General features: G+C 44.9%; 1 protein-coding gene across 3 annotated transcripts in view; it reads left to right on the forward strand.

Moving 5' to 3' along the window:
- Positions 1-2,033: 2,033 nt before the first annotated feature.
- PAK2 (p21 (RAC1) activated kinase 2) overlaps positions 2,034-16,521 on the forward strand; it is a 47,717-nt gene continuing 33,229 nt past the window's right edge. The window contains exons 1-2 of one of the 3 annotated variants that reach the window (XM_037406912.1): positions 2,034-2,118; positions 10,372-10,438. The gene's annotated coding sequence lies outside the window, so the exon portion shown is untranslated. Of the gene's footprint in view, positions 2,119-2,415; positions 2,523-10,371; positions 10,439-16,521 lie in introns of those variants that run through there. The other 2 variants (XM_037406914.1, XM_037406915.1) reach the window with 2 other exon arrangements.

Here is a 16,521-nt window from a genome sequence, read left to right on the forward strand (position 1 = left end):
AAACTACTGCTGTTAATCAAGCACTGCATTTAGCAGGCATGCCCCGGTGGTGTGCCAGACGCAGGGGGATGCAGCTGCCCTGGCAGGTTCAAAAGATGAGCTGTAAGGCAGTCATTTCCCTGTGGAAAAATTCTGGCAGCTTTGGAGGCAGAAATGAGGTGGCTGTGAGTTCTTAGCAAGAAGACATAGATGTAAGGGTTGGACACAAATATGTCCATCGTTAATGTGTGCAAGGACTGAATCAGAGCATTACGAGAAAAGGGGAAGCTGCAGGCGTGTTAAAGGCCATGTTAGGAGTTGAGACTTTCTGAGTCGTGAATGAATGGGTGAACAAACCCAAAACAAAACAAAAAACCCGCACCCTAGTTTGCCTGGGGAGGGAGATAGAAGAATGGGACGGGGGATAAGGATTCTGAAAACAGCTTGGAGCAGGAGCCAAGTGGGTTTAGGGGTACAAGGCTGAAGCAGCGAGGAGAGGCAAGGTTACCTTACAGGGAAGGAAGGTATAGCTGAGGGAATCGTGAAGTATAGAAATCTGCAGTGTTTCTTGAGAGGTACATGCAGAGATGTATTAGCAAAAGCTTGATCCTAGAAGGATTTAATAGAGTTGAGTCAGAGTAGGAAAGTAACAAAGCAATATGCAAAGAGAAGCAAAGGCTATGGCCTTGGCTGCAGTAGGAAGCGGACCAGAGCAGTTTCCAGTAGCCACAGCAGGGTCACTTTGAGGTACTGGTCCTGGCAGAAAGGGGCTGAAACAAGGCAGGTCCATGGGGCCAAGTTTTCTGTGGCCATTGGCTCTGCAGTAATTCCGTGGAGAGTAAGAGACGAGACAGCCAGCAAATGCTGGCTGAAAGCAACAGAAGCTGGAAGGTTTGATTTGTACTCCTCGTGCCAGGACCTGCACAGAGGTCTGAAGCCTTTGTGGAAGCCTGCTGCTTTCCCCCAAGGCCTTCATGAAGAGGAGCTGCCTGGTGCACATCCTTCTGAAAGAAAAATCAGGTGTTGCTTCAGGCCTGGACTGAGAGGTAGGGTCCAAGGCTGCAGGACAGGTGGGTGCTTGGGGAAGTCATCTGGAAGATTAAACATGTCACAGGAATTTTGGCAAAGAAGTCTCGAGGGCACATACGCTGCTTTCTCAGCTGTGTTACTACTGCATCTCTTGGGACCTGGGGGCATCAGAGCAGTGGCTTAGGTCACCGAGGGTAGGAGGCAACGTGGGAAGCTGCTGCGTGTCCAACGCATGCTGGTTGCACCAGCAGGGCCGAGCCCTGAGCCCTGTGGACTTTTGGACCTGGAAGTTGGTGGGAGAAGGGTTAATTTGTCATCAGCTGTTTTGATACAAAAAATGAGCCCCTTCCAGTACCTTCAGGGCAAGAGGAAGAGTGAGCACAGCACCGAGGAGGAACACGAAGGCCATCACCCTGGTGTGCTCACCCTTCCCCACCCGGCTGCAGAGCGGGTAGGCTGCCCCCGCGCCACCACCTCGGGGAGCTGGGGGGGGCCTCGGGAGACCCCTGGCACCGCCTGAAGCCCCTGTGCCGTGCGAAACCCGTTTTCCTCATGAAACGAAGCGCTGAGGAAATAATCTCAGATTGAAACGCCAGAAGATGGAAGCGAGGCGGGAAGAAGAGCCAGTTCAGCCGCGGCCCCCTCTGTTGCCCTGGGGCTGCGAGCTTCTGGCCCTGCAGCTCGGTGCAGCCCACCGTCCCCCAGCAAAAGAAATCGTGTATAACGCTCGGGCGGCGCGACCGGCGGGCAGCACGGCTGTGCCTCGGGCGGGGGGCGCGGGGGGGCCTCGGGGGAGGGGCGAAGGGCGGGGGGGGGCGGAGCCTCCGCCCCGCCGCGCTCCCCTCGGCGCAGCCGCCCACGCGCCCCCGGCGCGGCCCTTCCTGCGCGGGCGCGCTGCCCGCCGGGAGTTGTAGTCGCGTGGGCGGCGCCCCGCCCCCGCCCGCCCTCGCGGGCTGTGGCCACGCGCGGCGGTTCCGCTTCCCCCTCCGGCTCCTGCCGCCGCCGCCTCGGTGGGTCCCGCCGCCGCCGCCATTGCAGAGGCGCCGTGTGGCGGCCGCGCCCCGCTCAGCCCGCCCGTCCCCCCGAGGCGGCCGGCGCCGCCCCAGCCCGGTGAGTCCGCTCCCACCTGCCCGTCCTTTGTGGGGCCCGCCGGGCCGGGCCTGCGGCGGGCGCGGGGCGGCGGCTCCTCACGGCGCTTCCGGCAGCGCGGGCCCGCTGGCTCCGCCGCCTCGGGCACCCAGGGCGGCCGGGCCGGCTGCGGGAGGGCGGCGCGGCGGGGCCTGAGCTCGGCCCCGGCTTTCTGCGGGCCGCGGCGGGCCCCGCCTCGCTGCCCCGCCGCCGGGAGCCCCTGCGAGGGGCCGCCGCCGTCCGCGGGCTCTCCGAGTCCTTGGGGAGCCGGTTAGAACCTCGGTAACCTCGCCGGGCGGGGAACGTCGGCGTGGATGTGGCTGTTAACGTGGGTTTTCCCGTGAGGATTTGCAGGCGCGGAAGCGGAGCGGGTGCGGGCGGCGCAGGTATCGCGGCAGGCGGGGGGCGCGCCCATGCCGTGGCTGCCGTGCCCGGGGTGCCCGTAGCCCCCCGCCTGCCGCGCCGGCTGAAAACCGTGGCTCTTCGTGCCCCTCACCTGCTTGGTTTCTTCTCTTCTCTGTGTTTTCTGCTGTAGTTTTGCTCCTGCTTTCTGTGTTCGCTCTGCCAAAGCCCTGCAGGGGGGTCTGGTTGCTTAGTGGTAAGCGGCTCGGGGAGCAGGGCGAGTGAAGGCTGTTTTAGCCCAGTATGTGCGAGCAGCTGCCCAGAAGTTGGTTTGGGAGCAGAGTGCATCAGCTGGCCTTCAAGGAGCAATGTCGTGCTTTGCCGGCAGCCAAAATACCTCGGTTCATGGGCTGCCACGGGGTGAGCAAAGGTGGTTCAGATATTGCAGTATTTTAATCATCATTATTTTGAAGGTCTTGCAACAATAGCAATGTTAGGCGCAATTCAAACGCAGCGTATCATGGGTTTTTTTATCGTGTTACTTCAGTCTTTCTCTGGTTTTGCCTGTCTTTTTTTTTGGGCTGTGTTTTTTATACTTAAAAAAGCAGGCATGTTCTTGTGAAAGTTTCAGATCTACTTTGCACCATGGAGTATCCTCATAATATGAGCCCTGGAGTGGTACCTCCCTAAAAAACCAGGGAATTAACTACTTTGTGATTCAGTTTCTTCATTTAGGAGATGGAGGTAATTTAACTCACACGGACATTGTGGAGGCAGGTTGAGAAATATCCGTATGTAACCAAATGAGTTGTTCCAGTTTTATGGTACCAGAGAACTGACAAATCAGACATTTCATTATTACAGACTAATAGACTGAGATAGAAGCAACATTAGAACTATAAAAATGCAAAGCCTTTGTGTTATGAGTTTTTGAGTGGAATCATTAAGATAAGAGAAGCACTTTAAAACATTACTCAGTGAATATTTTGTAAAGGAAGGAAAAGCCTGTTCTGCAGTTCACTGGTTGGGCGTTTCAGTTCTTGAGGCCAGAACAGAAATACTTGAGAAAGACAGCACAGAAGATCTGAGTTACTCCGAGTTGTATGTGAAATTTGACTTGGCTTTGTGCAGACATAGTTGTTGAAGGAAAAAAATGTTGGGCTATTAAATGGGCGATAATGCCTCTGTCTGTCTTACACTTTTTAACACTGTGCAGTGTGTTTTGGTGCATCCAAGGCGTGTGCTCTCTGAGCTGCTGTGTGGCAGCTTGTCAGAGGCTGATGTACTGAAATGAAATTTGTACCGAGTTACAACCTGGATGTTTGGCCAAGTTAGGGGAGTTTCTTTCCGGAGGCACCTGCTTATGTTCACCCACCTCTCTGGGATGGGTGCTGGGGAGGATGGGTGAATGCTTTGACCATGTATGGTAGGTCTAATCTTGTGCTTGTTTTAAAAGGTATCCTTTTAAAAACTCATGCAAGCTTGCACTGTTTGAGTCAGCCTTTTGGTTATGCTTAAAAGAGAAAATTACTCAAGCACCTTTGGTTTTTAAATAACTTTAGAATATGTGTAAAGGGTATTATTGATGCTGCAGATTTTGTCCTTGTGGTGGTGTGGAAAGCTGTAGGGATCCAAATCTAGGTCTATGTGTTTTATTAAGAAGAGAGAGTTCTGCTTCAGAGCTCTTGTATCAGTCTTGGGTTTTCGGTTTAGATTTGCCCCCACCTGTTATCTGTTTTCTGCATTAGGAGGTTTCTGAGGCACTGAGAGCTTCCCTGTGAGTTTTGTGCCAGTATATTCTTGTTTCTTACAACACACACATTTATTGACATGTCTGTGCAGCAGCCACGACAATGAAAAAGCTATTTGTTCTGAAAACAACCCCTAGTTATAGAGACGCTATTCTAGATGGCAGGGCCCAGCGATAATGCCAGCAGTGATGGAAGTCCTGGGGTCAGAAACCAGGATGCAGGCAGAAAGCTTTGAAAGCAAGTTGACTTGCCAAAGCATGCAGGAGGGAAAGGCAGCGGAGGTATGGTGATGGGGGGAGCAAGAGGAAGGAGAGATCTTCAGCAGCCAGGCACCAGGTATTAGCATGCGTCCTATTCAACTGCATTTCTGCTGGCAGCTGAGAAAAAGCAACGAGTTGCCAAGAGAAGGTGGTTGTTGGAGCTTTGCCTTCTTTTTCCAGAAATGCAGTAGTTGTGATCACTTCTGCTCTGTTCTTGTCAAAGCAGAGGCACTCTCTTGGACGAGTAGAGAGACTCAGAAAGGCTGCACCAAGCTCAGTTGTTATTTTTTCAAGGAGACACCTCCTTCCTCAATCTAAATCGGATTTGACTGTCCAGCCCAAGACTTTGAGAGTGTAATTGCACAATGTCCTCTTGGAGAGGTTTCTGCACCTGCTGTGGTAGTAACAGTAACTGAATGTTCCTTTTGAGTTCAGTTCAACATTGCAAACACTGAGGTTACCCCTTGCCCTGTGAAGTGCAGCGCTGGTAAAGGTAACCAATGACTCGAAGCCCTTGGGTGCCAGGCTCAGCTACCAGGTTGCCTCTTGGAAACGATACAGTCCTCTTAATGCAGCGCTTGGCTGGTGCTGTGTTGATTCTGCCTCTCTGCAAGGTCAGTTTGACTGGGGAAGCGCCATGGAGGAGGCTGCATCTCCTGCAAGCTTTCCACATTCGCAGGACTTTGTTAGGCAGAAATCAGCGTGTTCTCCAGCCTTCTGGCCTAGCAAGGCCATGGGGGAAGGGGTGTGGGCATGTGTGAGCAAGAGGGGGAAGCTCTGGACTCCTGCCGTGGTGTGAGAGCAGCCGTGCTTGTGGTAGGCAGCAGCTGGGAAAGAGGGAAGGATTCCTGGGTACTTGCCTTACGGCAAAGTGCAAGAAACCCCTGGGCAAGGCACCGGTTTTGAAGGCAGTTTCCTTTTAGCAAGGAAACACTGCGGCATTCCCTGAAGGCCTAAAGATTCTTCCTGTGCTTTGCTGTTTGGAATTAGGGTGTCTTGAGACTGCCATCCTGTAAGATTTTAGAAAGCTCTTACCTGTATTTAAATGCAGGTGGTAAGAGGTAACGGATGGTTTCAGGTGAGAATAAGAGATCTAGTGACCTAGTGAACAGGGGCCAGATGGTGAGGTGTAGATTGAGCTCAAGGCTTGTGAGATCTCAGAGCATGATTTTACCTAAAGTTGTGCCTTACTTTATTGGGAAAATACACACTTTAATGCTTGTATTTTGACTGATGTAGTGGACAGTGTCACTGAGAGCTGGAAACACTGGTTTTGGTCCCAGTTCTGTATCTGACTTGCCATTTTTTTAAGTTGATCATTTTTTCTATTTTCTCAGCTGGGAATGGGGTTTAATTGGGCTTTGAAAATGTCTCACCTGGCAGGCAGGCAGAGATGTGTTAGGAACAAGCCTTAAAATTGACAAGTTTCATTTTGCTGTTTAGATACACTTTGGGTGATTAATGCTATCTGTCAATTCACAAAAAGAATTCCTTATGCTTTTGAAAGGCTGAGGTTGCAGTATACTGAAACACTTGAGAAATTGGTGAGGCTTCTTTTTTTCTTCAGGCAAGACAAGTGAATTTTGAAATTCTCTAATTCATGTATCTAATTTTTGTTCATGAATTTCAAATTTGCTTCAGCTGCTAATGATGTACTGGTGCTTAGAATTGTTTTAATGAACACACCTTACTAGGGAAATACAGTATTTTTAAGACTCCCAGAAAGTACTGGGTATAATAGATAGATTGTTGTTGTTTCCCATAAGATCTATGCCCAGCGCTGGTGCAGCTCTGGCAATGACAAGTTTGCTCAAAGCTGAATGCTTAAACAGCGTGAGTTTGTACTGAAATACTGGATGTTGTCCTGGAAGATACATGGTTACCTGTTGTCAATAACTATACTATATTTGAATTTTTGGTCAGGGCTGTTCTCTCTGCCAATTAGCAAAAATTGTTTCCTATCTTTAAAGGAGTTATTTTGATAAGACAGGTTTAATACTTTGTAATTCTGTACTTTCATTTCGAAGAAAAGTAGCTGTAGGAAGGAACTAACATGTTAGGGCAATGGTGACTATGATTTAGAAGTGGTGTACAATGTTAAGAAAGGGATTTAACATCATGTGAACCAGAATGAGAGCAGCTGGCAGGTGTGTTAAGGAATGGAAATGTACTAAAAAGTGTCTCCAATTCAACTTCTACTTTTTTTTTCTGAGGTTTTCTGCTTCCTGTGATAGGTGCTGGTGCTGGATTATTGGGTGTATACCCATGGGACTTTGTCAGTGTTTGTAGGGTTTCCAGTTATCCAATTGCATAGGGTTTATTTTAGAAACAATTGTAATACTTTCTGCTCTGTTGTATTTGTTCTTCACTTACAATCGTTCTAGAACTGCTTTGACTAACAGAGGTATCTCTTGGGCAAGAGCAAGAAAAGGCTGTTTCTGGAAGATGCTTTTTAAAATCATCTTTGCATGTTTAAGCCCCTTTCCTCTTGAAAATGTCTCCGATAAAGTCAGAACGTGGAGGAATGAAAATATCTTTCCCCTAAGTGTCTATTTTAAAAGGCCCTCCTCTTATAAAGTGGTCTTCTGGGGATTTGGGCTTCAGACAGAAGCTGCCTGGGCAGTTTCTTGTGGAAATAGCTCATTGAAAGTACACTTCAGCTTGTGTGGTACCTGCTTTAGGGTGTAAAATAAAAACTGTGTAATAAGTTATGTTAACAATTCAAAGTGAGCAACTTTTATAATTCCAAAACATTACTCAAAAGGTAAAAGGAGAAGAAATGTAAGAGTCTTTCAACCTTTTCTTCTGTTTTAAACAGTTTGACCAATCAGGAATTCCTAAGACAAAGAATTACACTGAATCCAGGCAAAATGTTCAAAAATGTTTATCAGAATTGAGGAAAAAAAATTCTGGCCAAATTCCAGGTGCTCTTGAAAAGGGCCTCTTTGGAATTTAGGAGGTAATGGAAAGGATCTCCCTCTCTTGCTACAGGCAGGTCACATCAGTCCCACAGCCTGGAGGCTGCCTAAAATGCCAGCAGCAAACAGTCCCTGAAGGTGTTGGAGGATGAAGGACCAAAGGGTGAGGACAGTCATCCACGGAGTCCCAGCTATGTGTCCATAAGCTTTTTTTGGCCGACTTACATGGAAACATTGGTCTAAATGCTCATGCTAAGGCAGTTCTCCCACTGCTGTGTTGGTGTGCTGTGGGTGTGCAGAGAGATGCTTCCTCGTTCAACAGCGGCTACTTGGTGGCATAAAAAGATGCGATTTTAGTTTTGCAGCTCATGTAGCATGGGAATACAGAACGTAGCAATGGTGTTAATGCTCAGCTTGGGCAGCTGCAAAACATTTGGATCTTAGTTGAGTCTTCTGAGCCTGGCTGACTTCCTGCGTGGTCTCAGATGGCTGGTACTGTGTGTGCTTGCTTTGGGCCAGCAGGTTAATTGCAGTTCATTAAATACTTGATGTTTTATACTAGTGTTAAATAAGCTGAGTGCTCGAGATTTTCCCCAGGACATTAAGTCCACCTGCTGTGCCTGATTTAGACCAGAAATACCTGACTGTGAGGGATGCTGCTTGATTTTACACCTAGGTAGGTATGGGAGCCAGCCATTTGGGTTGGAAGGGGAGAGGAGAAGGTCATCCTCTCCCCAAACCCTGACTCCAGTGAGCTTGTGCTGTGGCATCCCTGAGCGTGGTGATCTGTGTCAGGGAACTGAACTGATGGAAAAGGAATCACTGATGTTAAACTTGGCTTGAAAATTTTGCTCAGTGATCTGACACGAGTGGCCCAGTTTATAGCTGCTGGAGAGTTGCGTGCCTGGCTTTCTGCTCCTGCTTTTTTCACAGGTGTTTCTGAGATTTTGGAAATGTTACTTCAGGTCAAATGCAAAGCAAACAAATGGGTGTTTATTTGTAGATCTTGTCACAAAATACTAGCATTGTTTTCTGTGGCATAGAAAGTAGATTTCTGATGTTGTTAAATGATTTATTACTTCAAAAATGCCTTTTTTTCAGTGTGTGAAACGCTAGCTGTAACTATTAGGAAAATGAATTGTGAGAAATGTTTGATTTTCAGAGTTGGGACATTATCACTAAGTGTGAAATACTTAGTAAAGTCTTTTCTGCTTGTCTTGGTTGTGAAGTCCAGGATTTTCAAAGATATTTAGCAATAAGAAGAGTTAATTTTAATCTGGTGCTAACAAGCTAAGGCACTTTGATACAAATGTCCAAGCTTACGAAGTAATCCGCTGTGGTAAAGATGGCCTTGACTGCTGCGCTCAGGAAATTCATGCGAGTACCTTCTGCGTTTTGTTTCTGGCATGTTGCAAAGTGGACGGCAGAGCGGTGGGTTGAGGACAGTTTCGCAGTAACCGAAGTAGTGTTGGCAGTGCTGGCGAGTCAGTGCTGCTGTGAATGCTGCTGCTTCTGCCCAGCCCTTCTAGACCTATTTGCGGGGTTTTTATATGTGTGGTATAGTACTGGTTTGGGTTTGTTTTGGGTTTTTTTGTTTGGTTGGTTTTTGGGTGGGTTTTTTTTTTTTTTTTTTTTGAGGAGATTGGTGTTGAGGATTTTGGATACAGATTATTTTTCTAGGTAGCTGTTGGAAATGGAAAATAAAAATTTAAGAGTAGTTCAGTATAGCTGGTTTGGATACTTTCATCACAAGTAGGGCTGTGTGTTTTACTGTGTGGTTGTGATGTCTTTTATTTTTTTTATTTATTAATAATTATTCCACTGTAAATTATTTTACTTCTAAGAGGAAAAATTCTCATTCTCCTTGGCTTGTTGTTTGTATGCTGGAAAGTCTTACAGTCTTTTTTCAGCACAAGTAAATGTACTTATGCTTGGTGAAACTGGACTGAGTATTACTTGTGGAAGAAATTAAGACACCTGGTAAACCTATATAATAGCCTGCCCACAGCAGTATTACTAGAGCTTGGAGTATCTAATGTAATAATGTTTCAGTGTCTTAAAAAAATAAATTGGAAAGAGGGTTGGAGAAAAAACTAAATGAAGGATAAGTGAAAATACCAAGAGGGAATGATTTTTATTTTTTCTTTAATTCATGGTAGTGTTGCATTTCTTTTGCATTTCCAGCAAAAGAAAATTTGTATTAACACCAACAGGATTGAAACAATATTTTTTTCCATTCCCTCATTGCTGCTAAGAGATACTTATTGGATGCATGGTTGGCACTGACTTTTATCTTGTAACACTTCAAGCATGAGTTGTTGGGGATCCTCCTTGCCCTGGATTGAAAATCAGTAGTACTTTTCTACCAGGTCTTATTTGGCTGGGTGACTGGTGATGGTTGTACTTTACTTTCTTAGCCCTTCCAAAGCCCACAGGCCAAAGTGAGATGCCAGCTTTCTAAATTTAAAACTGCACCTTCACTGGAGAAATGTCTTTGTTTCGAGGATCTTGGTCACGATTGAAAATAGATGTAAATCTTGTTCTGTGTCACTCTGATTAAATGAGCATGATCGTGTTTCCTATGCTGCTGAAATAGCTTTCTCTTCCTAACCCTTAATGGTTTTGCCATTTTGTCAAATAACTTGTCAGTAATTCTCAACATTTGGGGTCACAATTGTCCCTTTCTCTTGTTTATGTTTTTAATTTCCTAAAGGAGGTTTGGGTATCATCAGTGCTTTCTTTTTGGCTTCACATGTGCTGCCTATGTGCTCATACATACCTGGTCAGCGGAGGATGATGGGCCATTTTTCAGTGAGCAGCATGGTGATAAGACTGGTGGCAAGTGACTGCTCAGACTGATATTTTGTGGACTCTCTCTTTGTTGCCAAGTTTATTAGAGATTTTTATCTCTGTTTCACTCCGTGGAAATGGCTTACTGAAATTCACTTCCTGTTTTCTTAACAGAATTGAAAGGACCTGAGAAAATTTTCCCGTAGATGACAAGCTCTTGGAAAGTTGACCACTTCTAAAGGTATTATATTAGGGTTAACTTCTTCCATAGTTACAATAAATTTTATAAGAGGACAGTCGTCTTTTGTGTATTACAATAAAAGTGTGTTTGAATTTTCATAATCACAGAATTTGTAAGTCTTCCATGCTCATTTGTTGCAACAAAAAAGGTTTTATGCCCTCGTGCGTATGTTCAGACTTCCTGGTACCAGCAGCTAATAGTATTGTAAATTAAAAAGCAGAAGACTTGGAAGGCATAAAATTGAGCTGGGTCAGGCTATCGCTGTGTCTCACCCAAGGTACTGATTGCAGTCTCTTTTTGATGGATATCGGCTTCAGTGTAAGGACTCTCTTAAATGGCCTTTTGGAGCTGGGATGTAGTGCAAGCCTTGCTTCAGCTGCTGTCTGCAGTACCCTGGTTTTGCAGTACCTCCAGAGGAAGGAGTAGATTATCACAGAGTGACGCCTCCCTGATAGATCCTTCATCGTCCTGTGATTCAGGGCTTGGCTAGGGCTGAAGATGAAGGTAACGCTATAATGCGAGTCTTCAGTTCTTGTGTTGATGGCACAGCATGAGCAATGTCTCCCCTGACAGATTACTATCACGCATCTCTTGCAATGGAATTGGAGCCCCTCAGGTAAGTGGGGTATCTCTTATTTCTGTTGGAGTGAATAGCTTTAATTTTTTATTGGGGTGGTGTGGATGGACCTCATGGACAGAAGCCTACATTTCACCTATGAGTTTTTGTGTCCTGTAAATCTGGTAGACTTTAGTCTTTGAGGTCTGGTCTATGTGAGTTCCATCTCATCCTCTCAGACATCTTCAGCTGCTTTATAATTGCACAACTGTTACTGGAGGCAAGATGATAAGGTAGAATTGGGTTAGAAAACTGCGTCCTTTCATATGTAAATGCCTGAGCCTCATCAGAAAAATGCATTTTCTGAAGCTTTACTCTTGTTCTGTAACAATTTCACTGGAATCTTAGAATTCTGCCCATAATCTAACTCGTTCTTTACTGAACCGGTTGGTACGTAGTTATTACAGGTAGAGCTGGCAGGGCAAATTAAGTTTAAACTTCCACAAGTGCTGCAGTACTGCAGCATCCTTGCCTAGACAGCTCAGGCCTTGCAGCTTAGCTGTGATAGCTGAAATGCTAGTAGTATGAAATACCCTAAGGAAACACTTTGAGTAATAGCTTCAATAGGATCACATTTACAGTTGCTTAACATCTTGTATAAATTTAGCAATGTGATAGATGCCAAAAGACAACCTGTCACCAGTCATAGAGACCTTCACACGAATTGGCTTTCGTATGTGCTTGTGTTAAACTCCTGTTATAATTTGTACAATTATATGAGGTTTTTAAAGTCTTTTGCAACTTTCTAAGTTCAGTATTATGTTTTGTCAGCTGTTTAAATATTTTAACTTGACAGCTTCCTTTGGAAGCTGTTCTGCTTCAGAGGGTGCTGGTTATCCTGTGTTATAATTTTTACAATCTCTTTGTCTATTCAGTTGGTAACTGTTCTTAATTTTGTATTTTTAGTTTTTAAAAAGTATTTCATTCTTGATCTATAAAATCAATTTTTGTGGTCCTGGTGCTGCAGCATAATGTATAAACAGTTGTAGACGGCTAGAGATAATTTGTGTCTAGTTTTCCATCAGTAAAGCTGGGGTAAAATAGTAAATTCTGTGAAGTGTGCTAGCATAAAATGGTAGGATGTATTACATCACTTTGAAAATTTGATAAATTTGTTTAACCATTCACAGTTGGTGTTTAAACCATTGTAAATTTATTTACATGCATGTATTTTCAGGATATTTTTACCATACATTTGATTTGTGAACTGCAAGAAGTGTATGTAGTAGTACTAATAAATGGAAGTAGTCGGGGCTTTTTATCTTTTTTTTTTTTTTTTTCCCCTCCTCCTGCTTACTGGCTTCTATAGTTGCTGTGTAGGCTTGGCAAAAACTAAGTTTCCACATGAGGATATGAGGAATAAAGATGTGTTGTTTTTGACTTATGATACAATGTTAAGCTTTTTTTGGCTGATTTTCTTTTTTAATATATTTTCATTTGTAGCCTGTGCACCAGTTCTAGTTGGTTTGGAATAGTTTCTTCAAGCATTTTAGATAGAAACCTATTTGAGTGCAAAGAGTGAGAGTAGTTTTACTAGGAATGACTTAAAAAAGAAAAATGAGAGCATTAATTTAAAAACCTCATTCTGGCAGCAAGTTTTTTGAATGCAAATTTTTCTTTCCAGCTTCCAAATAAGTGCCAGGCTTCCTGAAAGATATGCAAAGCATCTGCCCAAATTTCAGGGAATTTCTGCATTAAACTGTACATTAATGTGTTGCTTGTATGTGTGCAAGTAATTTTAAAGTAGAAAATCTGTAACAGCATACCAGGCAAACCAGGGTAGTATCACAAAAAAAGAGTTCTGGGGTGTGAATACGGCTGAATGATTTGCAGAGCCAGTTTCCCTCATTGCTTTTTCCCTGAGTTGTTCTAGGTATTAGTTTGCTGTTTTTCTGTTGATGAACACAGGTCTTTGTGTCCAAAATTTTACGTGTGTTGATACCTTGAATTCATGTTGATTTGAGTTGTGACAGCTGGAGCTTGTGCTTTTCATACTGTTTATTGCTGTTTGAAATAATGGGGAAGGGATTGTCTGTGGGTGCGATGACTGCAGAATTTGGTTGCATGCCCTATCTAGATATCTCTACCTCTCCTCATAGAGTTAAATATGCCAAGAAAATATAGGCTAATCACTTGTCTCTCTTTGTATAAAATTTTAAAATCAGCAGCGTATTGAAGTTCTCTCTGAATGTGACAATATTGAAACATTTGTACAAACTAGCTGTGGGCAGAAGTTGTGAGGTTTTGTTGCGGAGCTCTGGGGTGTATTTTACTAAGATCCAATGCCATCTTACCGTCCTGAGCTGCTGTTGGTAGAGAAACACTGGGTTGACCCTTCCTGTGTTGCTTTCGCTTGGATTTTTCTTGTTTTAATAAACTGACAGCCTCATTTCCAGACTCATAGGATGCCCTGCTTCCCCCACGAGATCTACGGCTGGCTCCTGCTAACGCCTTGCAAGGAAACTAGTTTGCTGTTGTCCCCTCTTCCCAGTTTTCCTCCAAATAACTGCAGCACTGAACACTGCTTTGTACTTTCCTGTTACCAAAAGCAGTCTGGCCATGGTGGGGGCGTTACCAGTTTTGCTGATGTGGGCAGGACCCTGGTTGGGGTCGAGGGAGCCAGACCTTGCTGAACTTGCTGGTGGCAGCAGTGCTATCTACAGCTTTGGAGACGGCTGCACCTATTTATACTTTTAGGTTATTCTGGCAACAGTGAGGCTTAGAAGCTGTGTGTGTTTCTGAAAGGGCTTAAGGCTTGTACAGTTTGTGCATAGTAGCCACAAACAGCTTTTTCAGCTAGTGGCAAGTGAACTTGCCTGGTGCAGAAATGGGATGCTTCAGGGAATTCCGCTCATGTAGGCGTTTGAGTGTGTAGAAATCATTGTACTTGTCTGTCATGGCACAAATGAAATATAATTTTCCCAGGTGAAATGATCTCTAGTCTTCTGTATGATGCTGCTAGAATATGCTTAGGAAATGAGTTATGTCCACTCAAGCCATCTCCGTGGGGTTTTTTTGAAAGGCCTGTTGCCATGCTCAAGTGCTGCTTGTATTTACAGGTACTGCATTTGATTTCCTGTAGACGTTGCTCTTTCTGGCTGAATTTATGTTCGGTGTGAGCATGAAGAAGTAAGCATCTCGGGCTTGGGGCTGCTCACATAGGGGTTTTGGCAAACTGTTCCAAGTGGTTGCAATCATTTAGCAGCTCGCTGTACTGGTATCCGCTGGTGTGCACCATGGCTGGGAAAACCAACTTGGAAGAGGCAGAATTTCACATTTGTGAGGTTTTATGCCAGGCCAGCACTGTTTGACAGCGCTGTGTGAAGAGTCAAGTGTTTGGCCCCCAGGGCTGATGAGCGGAGATGCAGTTACCGTTACCGACTAGCAGTAGCTGCAGCTGAAGCAAGCCTTGCCAGCCACTAGAGAGAAAGAGCGAGCTCTATTCTGCCTGCTTATGAAAAAGATAGCTTTTCTTGGGGAAACTATTTCTCTCTTGTTTCCCCTTCATCTTTTCTCTTATTACTCCTTTTTTCCATAGTTGAAACTTGACAGCTCTACCAGTGTGATGAGGGAGTGATGGATCCCTTAATCTTGGATGCTTGGCTTTTTTTTTTTTTTTTTGCCACCTTGGTACACACTGCATGTTTCCTCTTCTCTTTCCAGTTAGCCCTGGACCTCTAATCTGGATGAGTAAGCCATGGCCTTGTTTTACCATTGCCCAGTAGTATTTCCGGAGGTTAAAAAAGCCTTTGCTTTCTGTTAGATTTACTGGTGATTGCTCCGCACAGCATCAGTAGCCTGGTGGTTTTAGAACTATATTGCCTTACTGAGTGGTGGTTAGCTAGGTTAAATGGCTGTGAACGCTGTTAGAAATATAAAAGTGCACCAAGCTGTATAGGTACCTCATGCAGAGTAGCCTTTATTCAAATAACTTTTGCTCTGGAATGCGTGATCCCGCCCTGCCTGTAAATGCCAAGTTTAATTAAGAGAGAATCTCAATGATGAAATGCAGACTTAATTTTTTTCTTCTTGTACACTTTCCCTACTTGCCCTTTTTTTCCCATTCTCCTTTGATCTTTAGAAAACCTCAGCTCATGAAAATAAAGGCTGAAAAGTGTCTTCTAAGTTAGTGAAATATGAGTAAGCACAAACACCTTGAATCATGGATTTGCATGTGATGTGCGGGCTGCGGGCTGTCTCGTCTGTCTTTAGTTGAGTCAGATTTTTAAGTAGGTAGTGCAGGGGTAAGTAATTTCCTTGTTGAGGGTTGAATAGGCTTTTTCAAACACCTTTGAGTACGTTATCATTATGCAGCCTTGCACAATGGTTCGTTGAAGGAAAGCTGTGGCTGTGGGCTGCATAAAACGAAGTGTGGCCTGGGTTCAGCTGGTAGGCGGTAACTACCCATCCCTGCAGCGGAGGGTGGAAATAGGTCCCGGAGGGTGGAAATAGGTCCCGCTTCATTTAATTCCTCCTCCACTGCGCTCTGCGGCCCTGCCAGGGCTGCCTCTTGGAACAAGGTGGGAATGGGCATTGCGGCTGTTGGCTCGGCTGGCTGGCTCGTTTCTGTGTGCTGCTGTCGTCAGCTGGCAATAATGACGTCATAACCTTGTCGAGTAAGTTTTCCTGCCAACCTTAGGGGAAATGGGAAATAAAGGCAGTTGGGAGGTTACTTCTGAGGCCTCTCTGCTACTGTCGTCAGTGGTGTTTGAGCTGTTTCAGAGGCGATAAAGCAGAGAAGAGGTTTCTAGTTCATTGGTGGTACAATATGCCAACACAGTTCAATAGTGCCAAATACATTTAGTGAAGCAGAAATGAATATTCAGGTGGGAGTTGATTGCTGTGAATGCTTTAAAGGGAGGAAGTGGGGATGTATCACAAGACTTGCAGGTGGCAGCAGTATATAGTGAAGTCAAGTATCAATTTGCTTGTATTTTCAATGAACTAATGTTTTTTTTTATCAGGACTCTTGCGCACCTTGTTCTGGTCTGTGCCTCTTCTGAGTTTTCCCTGTTGATACTTTTTTCAGTAAGAAAAGTAGCTGATAATTGAGAAATTATCACCCTTTCCCCAATTCAAATAATAAAAAAGTTGAAAATTTGGGAGAAGTCCTTACCAGGTTTTCTGGTATTGCTGATTTGGTTTGTGTGGGGATTTTTTGCTATATATACAGACTTTGTGAATCTGATCTGCCACTTTGGAAGGCTGCCAGAATCTTAGAATTGTAACCTGTTTCACTTGTCTTGTCAATGACTATATGGAAGATGTACCCTGCATTGAGGGGTGAGGCTGGATTACCTGCAAGTATTGCGTGGTGAAGAAGCACTAGCTGGAACGTGCTCATTTGTGTTAGCTGTCCAGGGGATGACAAAATGATGCCTACCACTGGTCGCTTCTTAGACTGGGATCTGTTTTTATTTAAAAAATGACATTTTTGCGGACTGGTTGCTCATTTTCAGTGCAAGAC

This window comes from Falco rusticolus, chromosome 13, assembly GCF_015220075.1.
Source record: "Falco rusticolus isolate bFalRus1 chromosome 13, bFalRus1.pri, whole genome shotgun sequence".
NCBI lineage: Eukaryota > Metazoa > Chordata > Aves > Falconiformes > Falconidae > Falco > Falco rusticolus.